Source organism: Lissotriton helveticus, chromosome 3_1, assembly GCF_964261635.1.
Source record: "Lissotriton helveticus chromosome 3_1, aLisHel1.1, whole genome shotgun sequence".
Lineage (NCBI taxonomy): Eukaryota > Metazoa > Chordata > Amphibia > Caudata > Salamandridae > Lissotriton > Lissotriton helveticus.
In genome coordinates this window covers 845288893-845309755 of record NC_136061.1, presented here as the reverse complement: position 1 = coordinate 845309755, position 20863 = coordinate 845288893, and the positions used below count along the sequence as shown (strand labels likewise).

Here is a 20863-nt window from a genome sequence, read left to right as displayed (position 1 = left end):
GTCCGGCAAAGATTCGAGAGGGCTTTCAGCACCAGCAGGTATTTTGTATTCCTGCCCTCCACGAGCGCACCCTAGTGAAGTACACTCTGTGCAGGTATTTAAATTGTACCAAGCACAGGCGCGTAGCAATTGTCGCCCCCGCGGGCTCGCCAGGGCCTCAGTCCAGTCCTCCTCCTCCAATTCGCCCACGTCAGCCTCCCAAGCAGTCTTGAGTTTCTGCAGATTGGCGTAACAGTGAATAACCAATGTTTGGTATGTGCGGGAGATCTTGCGTTCCGGCAGCTCCTCCATAAAGATCTTGGCCTCAATGGGGCTGAAGTCTTGGAGAGACTCCAGACCCTCCAATCTAGGGGCTAGGGCGTGCCGAAATTGTAGGTACCTGTAGAATTGGGATCGTGGCATCTCCTACTCGTCCCGCAAATCTTGGAACGATTTAAGTGTCAGATCCTGCATAACATCTCCCAGGACCGAGATGCCTATGGAATCCCAGCCTCGGAAGCCCTGCAGTGCTGCCAACTGAGGCAACCGCCTGTTGCCCCAGAGTGGGGTCTCCCTGGTCAAGACTTTCCACCTCCCCATCCTGCCCAGAGCCTGCCTCATATGTGAAATACCACCTTTGTGGCCGGGGGCAGGCGCCTCCGAAGCAGTGCAGAGTGTAATAGCGTGTGTAGCGAGTTACCGCCTATAAGCTGCCGCTAAACCGCATACGCTGGATCCCCCCTATCCCCGTACCACCACTCGTTGAGGACCAGCAAATGTGCAGCTTGATAGTAAGAGAGGACGTCTGAAGAAGCGAGGCCCCCAGAATAAGTAGATAGAAAACAGGTGCGCAGGGCCACCCTCACCATTCCCCCTCCCACAGGAACCCTCCCAGAGCAGAGTTCACCTGCCGAAACCACTGGGGTGACACCTGATAGGGTTGGTTCTGCAACTGATAGAGGAGGTGGGGAAGCGGCATCATCTTGAAGATGGCCGACCTACCGTATATGGTTAAGGGCTTGCGAGACCATACATTAAGATCCTCCCGGGTTCGCTCCCACAGCTGGATCAAATTATGTTCCCAGGACACAGCCGGCACGTCGGACAAGAAGACCCCCAGATATCTCAGCCCCTTTGTCGCCAATTGGAGGGATGAGGCCCAGGCTCCCACGCTCGGTCAACCCCCCAGTACCCACAGCATGGATGTGTGTGGATTCATATATAATCCAGAGGTCTCCCCGAAAATCTGCATTATGCGCAGCAAACGCGGCCCGACCTATCCAGGGCGGTGAGAAAAAACAGGACGTTGTCCGCATACAGCGCTGTTTTGTTGGCGAGACCTGGCGCCTGCCAGCGTCTCCATGGCGAGCGCAAAAGATAGGGGTAGAAGGGGCAGCCCTACCGCGTGCCCCGCCGGATGGGGAAGGGACGAGAGATTGCTCCCCCTACCCGCACCAACGCCGTCAGACTGCCGGTTGGCCAGTGCCTTGGCCAATACCTTCGCCTTCACATTGAGAAGGGAGATGGGGCGATACGAGGCATGCTGTTCCGGATGTCTACCCGGTTTGAGGAACACTACCACTTCCGCGTGTCTCCATTCCGGAGGGAGCGAACCATGTTACCGCGCCTCCTCCACCACCGGTCGATAGTGAGGGGGGCCAGCTGTACAAAGAATTTCTTGAAAAACTCACTGGGGAAACCGTTCGGTCCCGGAGTCTTCCCAGGGTTAAATTCCCCCAGAGCCGTAACCAACTCCTCATCAGATAGTGGCTTATCTAGGAGATCCCTCACCTCATCCAAGATAGTCTTAGGGGGGAGGTCATCTATGAAGTTCGCAGTGACAGCGGCTCCGAGACATTCTTTCGGCGCATAGAGTTCTTCATAATAGGCCGCAAAGCGCTCCGCAATGGCGGGGGGCTCAAGAAGCGGCACCCCTGTGGGATCCAAGACTCACGGTAGAGACTGAGCATGCAATGCACCTTAACATGAACGATGCAGCATCTTGCTGGACTTATCCCCCCATTGGTATACCCTACTACGCGTTACCAGCCAAGCTTGACTGGCCTCGTCCAGCAACAGGGCTGCATATTGTTGTTGCGCCAACACCAACTGTCGTCTGGCTGGGCCGCCGTCTGCCTCCCGACCCCTATGTTCCAACGCCTCCACCTCCGCCTCCCTACGCACCAGGTCCCTCTGCCGCTCCCTCCGCTCCGCCACACACCACAATATATCCACCCCTTGTGGCTTGGGTTTCAATGCCTCCCAGAGTGTCGCTGGGGATTCAACCGACCCCACATTGGCTACCAAGTAATTATCTATCTCCTTGGTCAAGTGTTCCCTGTATTCCTTCTTTTGCAACTGCCACCCTGACATACGCCATCGGAGTGGCTGCCTTCTGGGCCGATCCCGAATGTGAGAGCAACTGGTGAGTGATCCGACAAGCCCCTAGGCAGCATGTCTACTGATGATACACTGTGTAGTAGCCCCCTGGGAACGAACAAATAATCGATCCTCGAGAAAGAATCGTGTGTTGCGGAGAAATAGGTATATTCCTGACAGGGACCATGTATGTATCTCCAGACATCTGCCCAGTCTAGTCCTGTCACCAAAGAGTGTAGTTTGATAGGGGAACCACCCGCCCCCGCCAAGTACCCGCTCCTCCATCTGTCCCAACCCAGCTCCATCATGTCATTCCAATCCCCACCCACGACTGAGAGCGTGTCTGGCATGTCCCCCCAGATGTGTAAAAGCCGTTCCACCAAAGTCCATTGTAATGGCGGCGGAGCATACACGCTGCCCAGATGTCCCTCCCAATCCTGCCCCGTACAAAGATATATCGTCCCTGCGTATCTGACCAATGTTTCTCATGTGTATATTGGACCCTGCAATGAATCAGTATCGCCACGCCCCTCGACCCCTGCGAGAAGCCTGAGTAGAAAATGTGTTGATACCCATACCTCAGTAGGCACAGGACTTTGGTACCCATCAAGTGTGTTTTCTGTAGCAGGAGCACATGGGCCCCCACCCGTTTGGCGTAATTGAGGATGGCCCCCCGCTTCACCTTGTCTAGGGCCCCACGGACATTCCAACTGAGTAGGCGCAAGGAACCAGGGGTTATCTGCATCTCCTTCTGCGCGCCAGACACACCAAGTGAATCATACCATCGTGGGCCAGTGTGTGCGTTAGCCCACGTATACAGTAAACTACGAGCAACCAGCATGGACGCGCAATCGAACACCCAGAACAAGACCCCACCCCCCAACAACCCCCCCACCCGATACCTCCCAAACGTGGAAGCATCTGTCGCGGTCGGAAAGGTGCCAAATCCCCAACCGGGGGCAGGAACCATACTTTCCAGTGGATCCCCAACTGACCACCCATAGCCTTCGGGCCTTACCTGTTCCCACCCACCATCGTGTGGGCGGGATTCTAGCCTCCTAGACATGCCTATCTGGACATTAGATGCTATCCCAAACCTCCAAACACCTGCCAGCCCCACTGATCAGTCCGCCGAAGCCTGCCTCCGGAGCTGATCCCCCTGCAGAAGAGAGGAGCTGGACAGAGAACGATGCCTGGACCTTGATCTCCTGGTGCCTCTCAGCTGGCCTCGGGGGCCACTCCGGGCCGCCTCGCTCGAAGACGAGTCCGATTCTCTACCTGGTGGCATGTGCACTCGCACCCGTACAGTCTCGTCAATCCATTTGAAGACTTCCTCTGGGGAGTCAAAGAAATGTGTATGAGAGCGGTACACAACCCTCAGGCGGGCCAGATACAACAAAGCATATGGGAGCTTGAGTTCCCGGAGGCGAGCCTTTGCCGCCAGAAAGGATTGCCGCTGCTGCTGCACCAGACGTGTATAGTCCGGGAATATTAGGATTCGTGCACTGTCACATGTGAGGGATTCCTGAGACCTGGCCTGTTTCAGGATAGTGTCCCGGTCCATGTAGTTTAGAAATTTTGCGATGATCGGCCGCGGGCGAGCCCCTTGCGGGGGCTTTTGCATGAGCGCCCTGTGGGCCCGCTCCACCACGAAGCAGCGGGAGAGTGCATCCGGTGGGAGCCAACGCTCCAGTCATCGCGTCAAGAAGCGTTCCACGCTTTTTCCCTCGCATCCCTTCGGAAATCTCATAAAGCGAAGGTTGTTGCACCGGGCGCGCCCTTCGGCATCTTCAGCCCGCATCGCCAACCGCTTCTGAATCTTTTCCATGGCCGCCACTTTCTTCTTCAAAGTTGTAACCTCATACTCCACCTCAGTCACTGTGATGCATTCCACCGTATTACGCAGGTCCTGTCTCAACAGTATGACATCCGCGCCCACTGCTCCGATCTTCGTGTCAAGCATATCCCTTGCCTGGGTGAAGGCCGCTATGAGCGCCACATTGTCCGGCACCTGCCCCTGGGGGTCCGCTGTCCCAGCCGCCGCACCTGCCCCAGTAAATTTGTCAATGGTGTCTTGCTTGGTGTGACCCCCTCTGCCCTTGTCACGCGTCATGATTGATCGCTGGCGCTCCTTTCTGTCACTCAGGGGCGGCCCCGTTAGAGAGCGAGCACCAAGACAGTGCCACAGCCAGGAAGGGCACCCCTAGTGCAACGGTCACTCCTTCCAAGCCGCCCGGGAGAGCGTGGCCGCCCAGAGGCCACACAAGATGGCCGCCCGTTCTCCTTCGCCCCCACCACTGAAGGGACTCACCTCTGTGGCCTGATCAGGCCACTGATATGCGCACAGTCCTTGGATATGCACAGGGGTCCGCTCGTCGGCGTGGCCTTGCTCACCCGGAGTCTTGATGCCAGCACTATTTCAGGTGGCTCCAGGGCACCAGCAGTCTCAGGGCACCTTCCCACCACCGCCGCGGCCCGATGTAGCTGTCGAACAGTTAGAGCTGGCCGGCCAGGGAGGGGAGCAGGCAGCACGGGGGGCAACCAATTGGGTGGGCAAGTGGTTTGTGCGGGCGCCCCCAGCTCAACTGTCACACCCTCAAAGCCAGCAGGCCACACGCGGCCGCCCCGGGGTTCTACAAGATGGCTGCCGGCTCCCCGGTGATTCCACCACTAGGAGGTTCCACCACTGCGGCCCAATTAGGCCACCGATATCAGCCGCCTCTCTCCTCCGCATGTGGGCACCACCAGCAGCTCCGTTCCTGCCTCACCCGGCGCAGTGACCCCGAGGGGGAACCGGGCCAGAAGAGTAATCTGGGCGCCAATCCTCCCGGGGCGCGCCAGTCAGCCGCACCGCTATCCTGGCCCTGTGCCCAGCTGGATTCGTTGATGGAGTCCCGAGCTCCACGCAGCGCGTCTTTCTGCCAGGCTTCTGCCACCCGCGGCACTCCAGGCGCTGCCTCCGCACCAGCTCCCAGCTCACGTCGGAGAGCCGCACGCAATCACAGGGGCTCACCGGCGTAGTATGCTCCGAATTAAATCACCGTAGGCAGGATATTTATGCAGGATAGTGCGGGGCTAGACGGAGAGCGATTAAACCGAGACCGCCATCTTTGTGGGTCGTATTTTAATAATGATCTGCGAACATTAATCCAAACAAAGGTTATCGGTGACTGCCTTCCGCATAAATAATCACTAAATGAGAGATTATTAAAACCACTTTGTAATGCATCTCTTTCTTCTTGGGTTCAGCTTGGTTACTATTATGCATCACTTTGGCCCGGTTATTCCCATGCAACAGTAGACTTTTGCACTGAATGATGGTTGCTGATAAAGGTTTTTACTGAAAATTCCTTGAGTGATTTGTAAGAATTTAAAGCATTTTCATTCCTGTACCGTGAACATATGCTTTAATAGCTAGCATGTCCAATATGATTTTCAGTCTAAAAAAACAAGGCTTAACCACATCCTGAGAAAGAGGGAAGGGGTGGAAAGGAATAGAATGTTGAAAATGAATAAGTTGAGTATGTCTTTTCTTCTCACCTGCATAATCTGCAGTGGTATTTGGATGCCCCAGTATTCCAAAACAGTCTTGTATCTACAAAAACAGTAAAAATCTGAAGTATAGGATCTTGTGCTTAGCCTCTTAAGCTAGAGAATAATTCAGGCACGGTTATGGCCTCAAAGTAACATATGTATTTGTATACATACATGTTTTCCATTTATGGTAATTTATGATATCATGTAAGAAACAATATTTTGTGAGTTTGTTTTTTATCTCTAGTTTTAAATTGGTATAAGACGAAGGTTGGCTCCTGAAGGTTTGGGTATAAACTAGGGCCCCACGCACAGAGCAGGCCATACGCTTGACCTAATATTCTCCAATATTAACAACGCGGCGGCAGATACACCGTTACCACTGGTATGGTCAGACCACTCTCTGATTCCATTTCAACTAAAGTTAGCGGCTGACAGACCTGTGACAAGCAAGTGCTATTTTATGAAGAGACAATGGAAGAAGCTAGTCCCTGCTACTATGGGACCAGCTTTGGCCCAGAATACTCCTATCCTTACCTCTAATGCAGACACTGACGCACAGCTACTCAATGACTGGGTTGGAAATATGGTGTCATCCATTGCACCGGCAATACATGCAATATCCAAACGAGACTCCCTTTCCGCTCCCTGGTTCTCTCAGGACCTCAAAATACAGAAGACCGACTGTAAAAGACTGTAAAAGGCTGGAGAGGCTTTGGAGGTTAAACTAAGGACCCCTAGAAAAAGTCCGATACAAGGAAGCATCCAAAAAACTGCATAAAGCTATTAGAAAGGCAAAAAAACAGTTCTATGCTGATTCTATACAGCAAGCTGAACATTCGAGCAAAGAAACCTTTAAAATAGTACAGTCCTTCTTCAAACCTAGGTGTGTTGAGAGGGAGGTTCCCCCGTCGACCACGCTGTGCAACAGCATTTCAGACTTTTTTGACTCAAAAATTAAACTAGTCTATGAGTCCTTTGGACCAGAAAAGAAAACTGTAAAAACGGATCTGGTTGGAAAAATGTCTGATTGCGCGACCTTGACACAATTCCAACCGATAGTCCTGAACGTGGTCATGCAAGAACTAAATCGATGTAAATCTGGGTCACCTGACGACCCCTGCCCTCCTAAACTATGGAACACCATAGCTGATTTTGTGGCCCCCACAATTCAGCAAATATGGAATATGTCCATCTCCTCCGGGGTGTTCCCGAATATTTGGAAACATGCCACTCTCCTCCCACTAAAGAAAAAAACAAATGGGGACCCCAAGGATCTCAGTAATCTTCGTCCGATTTCTCTGTTGGCAGCACCAGGCAAAATGCTTGAGAAAGTAATCCAGCGCCAACTGAATAAATTTATTGAAGATAATAAAATATTACATGAGACGCAATCAGGCTTCAGACCCGGCTTCAGCACTGAGACAGCACTAATCGAGGTGGCAGAGTCAGTGAGGTGGTCGATGGATTCAGGAGACTCAGCGATGCTGGTGCTCCTGGATCTGTCGGCCGCTTTTGATACGGTCGACCACGTTAGACTGCTGTCGCGACTGGCTGAGATAGGCATCCAGGACCAGGCACTGGGGTGGATACAGTGGTATCTGACCCAGAGAACACAGAAGGTGGCGCTAGGGACAGTTTCCTCAATACCTAAGGCCCTCAGCTGTGGCGTCCCTCAGGGATTGGCTCTTAGCCCATTATTATTCAATATTTACCTAGCTCCTCTTTTTACGCTGATTACCAACTGGGGAGTCAAGGCAATTTCATATGCCGACGACACCCAACTGGTGTTTCCGTATTCTGGGGTGTCGGAAGCGTCCTTTTTGAGCTTCAAGGGATGTCTTCAAGATGTGGCCTGCTGGATGAACACAAATAAATTAAAACTCAACGCTAACAAGACGGAAGTGATCTTTTTTGGCAAAGGCCCCCCCCCCTCCTTCTGTTCTCTGGTGGCCGGCAGAGATGGGACAGGCTCCCTCGCCTAGCCACTCGGCAAAAAATCTGGGAGTGCGGTGGGATGACAGTCTGTCCTTTGCATCGCACATCCAGCAAATTACTGGCTGCTGTCTGTGTAAATTGAGGAATCTACGTAAGATTCTGCGACTCTTAGCAGTAAGCTGCCGAAAACCAGTAATCCATGCCACAGTAACTTCTAGGCTGGATTACGCTAATGGCCTGTATCTGGGCTTACCTAAGTACCTTATACAATGACTGCAATTGGTCCAAAATGCGGCTGCGAGACTATTAATGCGGATCCCTTTCAAGCACTCGGTCTCTCCGCATCTTCTCTCACTCCATTGGTTACCAGTAGCAAGCCGAATCAAATTCAAGGCACTTACACTGGCCTTCAGATCTCTGTTTGGCACTTGCCCAAACTATCTGAAAACTCGGCTACCAAGATACACCCAAGCTCGTTCCCTCCGCTCCAACAGCCGTGTTCAGATCACAGTTCCTCGAGCAAATAGAGCTCAGCTGGGAGGACGGACTTTTTCGGCCAATGTGGCAACACTTTGGAACTCCCTGCCCCCAGCTCTTCAGCAGGCCCCTTCCGAGCTCTGCTTCAAGCGTATGCTGAAAACCTAGCTCTTCGCCCAACCGCGCTAGACGCTAATACCCCCTAGTCCTCATGGTCAAAACCTGTTCTTGTTAGCGCCGGGACACCTCCTTGCGAGGTAGCTGTTCGCGCTCTACAATTATTATTATTATTATTATTATTATTATTATTATTATTATTATTATTATTAGGGCTACACTAACAATCTGCCAAATCATTTTGTGATTATTATGTATGATTTTCTTTCCCATAAGAGCATTTCCTTCTGAATTAAATGTATTCTAAATAACCAGATTCAATTATTAAAAGAGTATATTCTGTTTTGGAAACCCAGTTCCAATGGCTGTTTTTTTAAAGACAAAATTCCAAACACATTTGGTACTGAGAATAGAAATGTGGCAGGTTGGAACCTGATCTTCGATATGGAGTTAAACTTTTCCCTACCACTTTCTTTTGTCTCACTGAAGACCAACAGGCCATAGGTTAATGACTGTCCTGGAGCATTTAAAATAAATAACAATGAGAGTATGGCTACTCATAGTCCATTATACTTTGTAGGATACTGTTAGCGCAGAGGATGTGGCTTTAATCGCATTCAAGAATGCTTCATAGCTTGCAATTCTGTCCACTTGCATTTGTAGATGGGAATGCAAATCTATTTTTCAGTAGCTGCCATTAGCTTGTACTGGAAGGTACTGCCTCTTTTTCAAGTAATAATCACCCCCCTGATCGGGGTGAACCACTTAAGTCATTAAATAAGCCTCTGCTCAACCCCCTGTAGTTATGACACCGAGAAGAAAGCCTTAAGTCAGAGGAAATGTGTAAAGTATCTGTGCAGTACCACCACAGTAAAAAAGTTGAAATTAAAAACAAACCTCCAATGTAGAGAAATAGAAATCAATTTAATAAACAAAATGACAAAAATTCAGTAAGGGGAACTGGAAAAATTAATTTTTTAAGTTTTAAGTAGAAATAATGCCAAGAAGTACATAGTGCCTATGACAGTCCATTGTCACAGTAAAATCTAGGCACAGTTTGACGCTAATTGCGACGGAGTGTTGGTCAGATGCACTAGCCAGATTCACCATGGAAATAGGTTTTACCTTCTGACTTTAACTCTTTAAGTCTCAATCTGTCACAGGAGTGCAGTTCTAAAGCCTCCTTCGACCTCAAGGGAGGCACTTAGAGACTCTCTGGATGTCATGCAGAGTCTAGTTCAGGTCCATTTGCCACTGACCGCTGCAAGGAATTCCTCTTGTAGCTTGTTGTATCCCTCCATCTTTAACAGGAGGTGAGCCGTATGACCCTTGGAGTACACGTCTTTGTCCTGGTTACAAGAGATAGCAGGTTCTGTCCTCCAGGGCTCTTCTCAGATTGCATACAGCAGGTTCAGTCCTCTTCTGATCTTCAGGTCCAAGAGTGTTCTGAAGTGGGAGACCGGAGATGCCACATTTATTCCTGGCATGAGCTAGTGGGTGGAATTGACCATTGTACATGCCCTAACCAGTGGGATAAAGGTTCCGGGTGCTAATCCTATCCACTTGGGCATTTTCGAGATGGTGGCTGTCTTTGGCCACACAGAACTTGAACTCTGAGGTTTGGAGTGCGTGTCGGGAATATACCATGTTAATCCTACTATCCTCACACATGTAACATCAAAGTTCAGTTTGAAGACCCCCTCACCCACAATTGATAGTGGCATGCTTCATCTTGGGTGCCTACCCTCATTTGGGTAGGTAGACCACTAGAAAGGGCTTGCATCTCCGAATCAGCTGAAGAGCCACGTATTTAGGCTTTTCCTGAGTGAGGGAACATCTGATGTTGAGATGTTTTAATTCTCTTCTGGAAGGAGGTTCTATGCCACATTAAAGACACAGTGGGGTTCCCCATACCAAATGCGCCTCTGGTAATCCTACTGGGTATCCAACCAAAATTTCTCAAAGCTATGACGCATACTGACTGGTGCCTAATCCTGTGGAACATGACCAGACACACAACTGAACTGCACAGTGCTGTCTAATTCCCCCGGTATGTGGCGACAGCATCCAACAGACTGCTGACAGGGCTGTGCTAGAGGGAACGTACAGAGATTCCTCCCGGGAAGATATCTGCAACCTGGCTGAGCGGGCTCTGGAGGAGGCTTGGTCTGTAAGTCAACAGGTGACCCGCTGTTCTAAGTATTTCTTGGATGCTGGGGCTGGGAGGCTGCCGGCCACCGGACAGCTCTGGGTCCTGGACTTTAGGCCTGGGGAGGCTGCGCTCCATTGCATATGCTCTGTAATCCTTGGTGTCCTTCATGGACCTGCAAAGCAGGAAGAGCTTTCCTATGATGGCAGTTGCTCTCCGCCCCCGACTCGGTGCTGGAGAGAGACATTTTGGATAGCAGTGGGTGACCTGCTGCCTGAGATGAGGACAGCATAGCCTTAAGTCGTTTTGGATGTCCACAGTCTGCATATGCCCCACCAGCAGGCATACCTACTTGCACTGTGGGTGCTAAGGGAGAGGCGGACCTATACTTCAACCGGAGTTGCTTAGAGAAAATCATTGCTCTCTCGTGGGGCAGCGCATTGGCCATAGGTTCAATGCATTGAGGGTCTTACACGAATCATTGACTCTACCACGAAGGTAGAAATAGTGAAGATCTCAGTGCCCCATCACTTTTGAGACCTCACAGCATGCACCACAAAATGGGCAAAACATACGGGAGACAGTCTAAACTTCATTTTGAAGCCCACAAAGCCATGAGATCCTCTTCAGATGAGTCCCTAGGATCTAGTGCAAATGTCCCCACTCTGGCAGACAGAAGCAGGGATGTGGAGACGGTCTTGCAGGTCTTGCAGAGCAGTTTAGTCTCTATAGAATCAAATATGGACTAGCTGAGACTCCATAACCCAAAAAATAAAAAATACCCAATGGCAGACTGCAAGCAGCAGAGCAGCGTATCTCTATAACTGTGGGCAACCATGCTGGAAAAACTGAAACACTACTAAACATGGAAAATGTGCTCACGGTCATTGCCGCTTGAAATGAAGGGCTAGAGCATGAGCGCAAAGACATACCAGCCACATACTAGGAGTACCAGAGTACACCAAAAGTCGAAAGTTAGAAGACTACTTGGAAAAAAGATATTTATAACACTGTTTGAAGTGCACCCCTTCTCCCACCTCCTGGTGAACTATGTTCTTTGAACTATGCCGGAAATGCAGGGTCACTACTCCCAGACTTCACCATGCCCTTCCAGGAGGCCAGGCATAAAATCTCAGCAGTTAAGCAGAAACTTCAGTGGGCAAATATTCAAAATGCCATATTGTATCCTGTCTGCCTTTGTTATCACTAGCCGGGGAAAACAGCAGTCTTTCACCCCACCAAGATGCTGAAGTGTTCCTAGAGAAGATGCCTGGAGAGGACTTTTGAGACCGGGGATCTCAAACGAAAGCCTGGGCTGCTGCTCAAACAGGCTTGGTTTCATCCAGCAGCACACTTTGAATAATTCATTATAAGATTTTGAAGTGAGTGTCCCATACCCCCCTGAATCTGTCCCAGTTTGGGCTGAGAGGTGATGACCGAGGCACCAGACCTGGCATGTTGGGGACTGGGTTCCTTCATCTGGGATGGGTTTGTGATATGGTACAGCACTTTTGGTCAAAGGTGGAGGAAGGCACTTGCAGCCATGGTGGAGGGGGTGGTGCCTTTGATCTTAAGGCTGCCCTTTTTGGCCATATGAAAGAAATTGTAGCCCCCACACTAAATTCACTGCTCTGGCTCTCTTGCTGGCCAAGAGATTGGTTGCTAGTAAGCAGGGTTGGGGAATTTAAGCAATGGTCACAGACTTGGTTGGTTGTAATGAAATGCTATATCTGCACACATAGCTACTCACACTTGACCCCCCTCGCCTCTGTCCCCCCATCTCGAGGCCCAGGGGCATTTTGTAGCCTCTAATGTCATTCTGTGGATGATGGACCTAGAAGCTAGGATGGCGGGGAACGGAAGGATCCACTTCTATGAACTTTTCAACCCTTGAGGAGTTCTGGGGCTAAGACAGTGCAGTGCAGCCTCGAAGACACACTCCAGGGGGTTGTGTGATCTTTGATTGTCTCCCAGCTGCACAATTGATAGTTCTCCGAGGCCCAGGACGTGCAACATTCACTGTTCGCAGAATGTGCTGAATGAATGAATTCACCTCCCCCTCCTGATATTCAGTTAAGCCTCTAGAATTGTTAGGTGGTTACTTGATCTAAAATATATTCCATGCAACACATCACTGGCTATTTTATGATCTATAATTAGATGGTATGCTGTGTTTAAAATGTTAAAAATGTGGTTTAATCTAGTGATTGTATTAATGAATATGGAATCAAGAGCTGCATTCCTGTCTTCCCAATTTATCTAACTTGTGTTATCCTTCGTAAATAGTCTTTCCTCGCAGTGCTTCAGTACCTTTAATTTTAGCAGCTGATGACTTCCTTCGGACTAATCCAGTAGTAAGCACTATATTCATGTGCCCGTCAGAGCCCGGTAGAGGCTGGGCCGGGCCATCCCTCTTAGTCATCCATGGAAAATCATCTCTAGTCACCGTAGCCACATCGGAACTCTGAAGGCAAGGTGGGTGGTTCCACACCAGTAATATTCTATTGAGTGCTTTAAGACTGCCCCAAGTTAGGTCTGTGGCCTTTACAATCCCCCCCTTTTCCTTCTTAGTGGGAGTATCATGTTGTGTACAGCACTCTAGCCGCTCCAGACTTTTCCACTACATGCTAAGACATTGCATAAGTAGAACGTGTTGTTGCCTATCAGCCAAAATGGGGAGACGCCTCTGCGCAGGTAAAAAACAAACACTAACTATTCCATTGCCAACAAGCTGTCGGCCCACTTCCATTGATAAAATGCTCCAGAGGGCTTTAGGTGCAGTATCATCTGAAATCGAACTGACTGAAAGACTGCTATCGATAACACCGGAATTATCCACTCTCCCATCTAGCCCTGATCTACAATCTGCCCCGCTAACTGCAAACCCCGTATTCTCAGTGACCCAGTCCATGACATGTGCCTTGGTACACGCTGTACCCACCTTGGATTTGTTTATTGAGGATCTTCCCTCTGGTCCAGGGAAGAGAGGGCATGCAAAAACTGTCACAAAACCTGGGAAGAACGGGAAAAAGGGAACTATGGACCTTGTTGTAAATGGTGATTCGGGGATTGGAGGGATGGGTATCAAATTTAGTAATGGATCTACAGTTGCAGATAAGAAACATCATTAAGGAGGAGCTGAACGTCTTAACCTCCCGAGTAAATAAACTTACATCACTGCTAGAAACTTATGTTAATAAGGTTGATGCCAACCCTAGCGAGGAAGACCGCCTCCTGCAGCGTGTGACCCAAACCCGCCCTGCTCACCAGAGAGTAGATCATGCCCCGGTATTTACCCCGAGCTTGCCATCCCAAACTCAGTGTAATAAGGAGGCCACAACCAAGAAAGTGAACATTCCCAGTCGGGGCGAGGAGAGTGGCAAGAAGCAAGGTCACTGCCCAGAAATGCCTCTGGTTGAAGCCAATGCGCAGCATTTGGGGGCAATGCACAGAGTCAAAGAAGGGCAAGACATATAGGAGTAGCCGAGGGAAGACCAACTCTACTGTGCATTAATCTCTCCCCAGACTCAACACTGTATGTTATGATCTTAACTGGACTTCCAGAACTTAACAGGGGCCAAAGGGAATCCTATTATGCTGTAAATAATTAGTGCATTTTCTGGCTGACAAAACAACTTCAATTTATGTATAAGGATGCTGGTGAGATTTTATTTGCACGCAGGGTGGGATGGGTAGGCCAGAGGCCAAAAGATATTCCTGGTGACATAATTGTGGTCCACTTAAAAAGAAAAACAGGTTGTAAGGTCCCTTTTAACACGAAACCAGCAAAGGGCGGAAGGGGGCATTTGGCCACTCCCTTTAGGGTATTTTTACCCCCAGAGACCAGCCCCAAATAATCATCTGTGGCACATCTGTGGGGCAGGGTCCAGGCACCAGCAAAATACCATTCTAGGGCAGGATCAACCAAGCCCACTGTTTTTTAATCTCCCACTTATAAATAGATTGGCGTCCCTAGAATCAGTGGATTGACTAAAATTATTACAGCCACTGATCGCAGAACCAAATCCACAGTGGAAGTATTGATGGGACCACCTTGAGTGGAGGAAGTCGTGCAAGAGACCTGTTACTCCTAGACAGGATGTATCCTGGGCCACGAAGAGGGTTGCTGGAGTGTGTGTTGCCCAAAGAGAGGGAGTGGAAGGGTCCTTTCCGAATGCTAGAGAAATGGGCACACTTCCGAGGTCCCCACAGGTTCCCGTAGGTCAGCAGCAGGTGATTACAGATAGCATACCCCCAGAGTCGAGTGTCTCATCGTAGATGAACCCAGTAATTTAAACCAGCCACCAAAAGACACACCCAAATTTTGTGTGTTATCCTGGAACATTGCTGGCCTCAAATCAAAATTAGACAATCCGGAGTGGGGAGCATTTATCCAAGATAATGACATATGCATGTTACAGGAAACTTGGGCGAGGGAGGATACCCACAGACTAGGCTATGCGACCTTCTGTCTAACAGCCACAAGTGGAGGAAGGGGAAGACCCGCAGGGGGACTTTGTACCTGGATTGCTGTACACCTGGGTTGCATGGTTAGGCTAGTTGAGACCTCCTCTCGAGACATACTCTGTGTTATTCTGAGCTTCCCTGCCAAGACTAGAATAGCTGTAATTAATGTTTATTCCCGCCTGGTCAGCCATGGTCAAGAGTCAACAGCTCTAGAGCAACTGACTACTTTTTTTTTATATACCATCCCTGATAACACCCTGGTGATTCTTGCTAGCGACTTCATCTGCCAGTTTGAAGCCCTGAAAGACCTAACTCGGGGTGATGTCAGTGAGGAAGACCAGTATTGGGCCATACCAGAACCAAATATCCCAGTAACCTGGTCCTGGACTTTTCTGGTACTCCAAATGAATACCCTTACACTGAATCACTCCCTTAGGGCTTGCAATGGGCGCACAAAAACCGACTCCCCTGCAAACCAAACTTCCAACAGACCAGGTAGCTCCTCTATTTTAGATTATATCTTGGTGGACACTAAATCCTGGCAGCGGGTGATTGATTTCAGGGTTGTTCCCCGATATGACAGCGACCACAACGCCCTGATTCTTGCGATGGTACTGCCTTGCCCCAATTCTGCTAATACAGGCCAACCTTCATCTAGCCCCAGGTTAATCCTATCCAGTTGCAGGAGGAGAGTCAAATGGGGAGCATTTTGGAAATCCCAGGAAAAGCTAGCCTCACTTTACCAAACCGTAATTCCATACCTCAAGGCTGCAAACCAACTTAGTGAAACTGCTGTTTCCACCACCGTCCTACACAAAATCGCGAACAAGCACGAAGGTCTAGTTTCTGATCTGGCAAATATTTTCTTCCCCACTTTTAAAGCTAGGTAAAAGGAAACTCCGGGTCACCCTTGGTATAATGGCGACTGCCGCAAGGCCAAGCGAGCACTAGTCCTAGCTATCAAATCCAAAGAAAGATCTCTAATAAAAGATAAACGATCAGCCCACAAAAACATTATTAATATGGCCAAGAAACAGTGGGAGGAAGATAAATGGTACAGTCTGAAAAATGCCCTATGTTCCAAGGACATGAGGAGCTTTTGGAATTTAGTAGACACTAGCGGCACAGAGGACAAACTGGCTACAGAACCAAATTTGGGGGCAGAAGCTTGGAAGGCCCACTTTGAACCCCTTATGAAATGGTAGAGGGTGTAGTTGGGCAGGATACAAATGAGTGCCCCAACTTGCAGCCATCCATTTCTGTTGTACCAACAATTTCTCTAAAAGAGATAATGGATGCCCTTAGTAGGGTTACCCCCTCTGAGGCACCGGGACTAGACAAGATCCCAGGTGACCTCTTCCGTAATGAGCCTAATATCTGGGCACCATACTTATGGACCCTGTTTAATGCTATCCTGCATGCCGATTCCCAGGACCTGGCTGGGGGTGGAAATTATTCCTATTTATAAGAAGGACTCCTCACTGATACCCGCCAATTATCGCCCAATAAGCCTCACAGATGTCACCCAGAAGATATACGCACGAGTGCTATTGGGCCGATTAGAGAGTTGGATGGAGGAGTATTCTATACTCGGCCCCTTCCAGGCAGGTTTTAGAGCGAGAATGTCCACAATAGATCAAATTATTAGGCTGCAACTCGTATACTGGAAAACAGTACTTCTGGAGGGCGACAGCCTTTATTTGATCTTTGTCAGCTTAAAATCGGCATTTGACCTGGTCCCTAGGGACAAACTGTGGTCCATTCTACTATAAATGGCCCCCCTACCTCTGCCACCAGATGAAACGGCTCCATGAATGTAATTTTGCCCAAATCAGACACGGGAAGAATGGTGAGCTCACTGAACCCATTTCCATAGAAAGAGGAGTACGACAAGGGTGCGTGTTGGCCCCAACCCTTTTTTGTTTATTTATTAATGGTTTAGTGGAAACCCTGATGGCTGGGAGGGCTTTAGATGCCCCTAGGCTGGCGAACCTCAGGGCTCCCGCCTTGATGTTCGCCGATGATACCCTCTTACTATCTAAATCCCATATGGGAATACAGAGGGCTCTAGATATTTTCCATTCTTTATGTAAAAGCAGGGGCTTAGAGATAAATACACAAAAAACTAAATACATGGCCTTTAATGTAAAAAATACTACACAACCAAACCCCCAGCTAGATGGGAAACCACTAGAGAAAGTGACCATTTTTGAATACTTAGGGTTAACACTTACTGAGAAGATGGAGTGGAGCGCACAAATAAAGATGGCCCGCCTTAAGCTGGCCCAGACAACGGGGGGGTTGGCCTAAAATGCTCAGGAAGTGTACCCACAAAATGGTTGGGCCAGTGATGGAAAACTACAAAGCCCAAATAAGGGGGCCGGCTTTGTATTGGCAGAAATCTGGGGCCATCGGCCATCCGACCCCCTATCCAAGAATGAGACTTCCTTTGCCAGAAAAATGTTAGGCCTCCCGTTAAGTACTCCACTTACGCCACTTCGAATGGATCTTGGGGTTGGTCCAATCGCAGAGGAAGCCGCCCTCAGACCCCTTCTACATTGGCTCTGCTTATGGAGTACCCCAGAATTAGAAGCTTTCAGAGTAGAGCAAAAGGAAGTGCTGAGCCTGCAAGGTGCCAGCAAAATCCCATGGCTGGGGTATATTAAAAACTCCTTAGAAGCTATGGGGATGGGCGACCTATGGGCTAACGCTGAAGGAAGCAGCATGTCAATATCCAAGAAGACCCTGTCAAAGATCTTTAGGGAATATAAAATTAATCGGCTTGAGAGGAACCCTGCGATTGGTACAATGACTGCATCCTTTTTAGAGATTAAAGAGCAATACAGCCTAGAACCTGTTCTTGATGTCATCCAGCCTCCCCTCGCAAAAAAGCTGTACCTACAATTTAGGCACGGAGCACTGCCGCTTCGAACCTTTACAAATAACTGGGGGGGCATTCTAACTCAGGGCTGTCCGGCCTGTAACCATGTCTCAGAGACAGTCCAACAAGTAATTTTCTCTTGTCTGGTATACAAGAAGGTCAGACGCCGATGGCTAGTACAGACATGCAGTAACCTTGGAACAAATCATTGTGCGGAGGCCTATAGGATGTTAAAATATAATAGTAGCATGCCCATTGTGTACTCTGTTTCCCGATACCTATTCGCCATGTGGTGTGTGCGCTGAGCTATTTTAACATCAGGCTTAATTTGATCATTTCATCACTTTTTTGTGATTTTATGCTGGTATCAACCTTAGCCTTTTTTTAAACTTTAAATATCATGAATGCCTATTTTAATGTATTTATTGCATTTTATAATTTTTAATTGGAATTCTTTGATACTATATTGCACATTCACTTTACCTTGGGAATTTATATGCATGAATTGTGATGTTTTTCTTTCTTGTGCTTTTATGGTCGTATTGGCCGAAATAAAGAATTCTTGAATTGAATTATCAATCGGCATCATATTAATACTCCTCAACACCTTGGGCAAGTATCTCTTTACTTTTCTTTTTGGCATTAACACCTACATTCCCACCATCACTTGCGCCCAAGATAGTTTGGCTTGTTTGTTTTTCTGCCGACATCCTAACCAGCTATTTCGTCCCACCCTTGACTTCTACATGACTTACAGCAATGTGGCTATGCACCCCTAAACAGACCAGAATGAATGATGACACTCATCGGTACATAGTGAACAATCTGAAGAGCACTCTGATACTAAGAGACTTCACCTGAGGCAGGCGATTGACGTACAAATCCAAGTAAAACAGCATAATGTTAAAGACCGATAAAACCTGGTTGGTGGATATCTTAAAACCTGAGGAGTTCTGTTTTGCCACATCATTATATGACCTCTTAAGCCACTTGAGCTTTATGATACCTCACAATCATTTGTTTTCCTCCACACAAATAACTTGGCCTACCTTGTAAAGCAATAGGTTTTGAGTGATGTGTGCCGTGCAGAGTTTCACCTCCTTAAAACATTTGCTCTCTGGTTTACCTGGTCGATAGTGGTTTTCCACAATCAAGTCAATCTCTCCCATTCAGAAAACAAGCTTTTTTCGATCTGTAAGCATCCAGCTGTGGTTTCATCAAAGTGTGCTTAGTCCTCAGGACCCTCCCTCCCTTAAGGGCTCTATCTGCGCTTAGTTCCTGAAACTTGGGCAAGGATCCTTGATTCAGAATCACTAATCAGTTGTGTTATCATTTCATCTTTCTTACTTGCAACCTCATTTGAATATTCATTTAATCTTGATGACACTCTGGGCCATGCTTTCTTCTTTGAAAGTGTACCAGATAGGTTACGCCCAGATTTGGGACACAGAATGCTGTAAAATGAGCATGTTCATTTGTCCAATTCCGTATAGGGCCTTTGAATGGGAAACTGAGTTGTTGTTGCTTGCTTGCAGTCCTGAATGTAAAAGATCTCAATATATGTCTGCGTCACAAGAGTTATTTCCTGGTCAATCACTACGGAGTTTGAATTACTAGCAATGAACTCGCCCGAAATATCTTATGTTGCTCCGACTCCTCTGACCTGGTCTGACCATTTTATGGTTGAGTTTCGGATTAATAACTATAATGATCATCACGCTCCCATATGCTATCCTAATAAAAACTATAGAAAGTGGAATTTAATTACACCTACACACTTTGAAGATGCATTTTGCCCACCTCATCAAGCAGAAATAGATAATGTTGAGACACGCCTAGCTTCCTTCAACGCTAGCCTATTTGCTACTTTAGATATCTTAGCACCCCTGAAACAATGCCCCACAACCATTAAACCACGCCAGGTCCCATGGTACTCTGTCCCCCTGCGGCTAGAAAAGAGCTCATGCAAAACACTCGAACGCCATTGGCGCCGCTCTCAAAACCCTTTAGATAAAGAAAAATTCAAGGAGGCTCTAATCCATTACCTTTGCAATCTAAAAAATGCAAGGAAGACCCATATTGCAGCCTCTCTCGAACAAGCAGGGAGCTCTCAGAAATGCCTCTATCAGTTTTTAAAAACATTTACCAATCCTTTGGCCTGCGACACGGCATCTGTACCATCCCAAACGCTGTTGGATAACATTGCTAGTCATTTCACACGGAAAATAGACATGATCTACAACAAAATCTCTTCTACTACAAATCCTCAACCTAAATTAGGAACTGAACCCACTCTCATTCCACCGGCAACTAATTTATTAGGAAATTTTCCACAACTTACAATAGAAGACAACGAAACCCTCCTAAAAAGTGCTAAATCAGGGTCCCCATTGGACCTGTTCCCTGCTAAACTAACTGCTACCTTGGCCAAACAGCTCGCCGACCCCATTTGTAATATCCTTAACAGCTCCCTGAAGGATGGAGCTCTCTCTCCGGATTGGAAAGCTGCACAGATACTTCCGATTAAAAAGAATCCCAAAATCTCACCAGAAGAAGTAACCAAGTACTGACCCATCTCATTCCTTCCCCTCCACACCAAAATCTTAGAAAAACACATCAATGCACTTCTTTCCAACTTTATCGAATCCACTAACAGCCTTGACTCCTCACAATCTGGTTTCCGCCCCAGATACACCACTGAGTCTACTCTAGTGGCAGTAATGGACAACATCAGAATGCTGTTGGATAAGGGTCAGGCGGTACTTTTGGTGCTGCTTGACCTTTCCGCAGCATTCGACACCATATCCCATCAAATTTTACTCAGAAGGCTGGGCGACATAGGCATCACAGGGAAAGCCCTGAAATGGCTAACCAACTTTCTATCAGACAGAACACAGGACGTTAACCTAGGACCCTACCACTCTAAGACCACCAAGATTACC

General features: G+C 48.4%; 1 protein-coding gene across 4 annotated transcripts in view; it reads left to right on the top strand.

The window, feature by feature from the left end:
• Positions 1-20863, top strand: part of KIAA0319L (KIAA0319 like) — a 907721-nt gene that overhangs the window by 258973 nt on the left and 627885 nt on the right. The window lies entirely within an intron of this gene.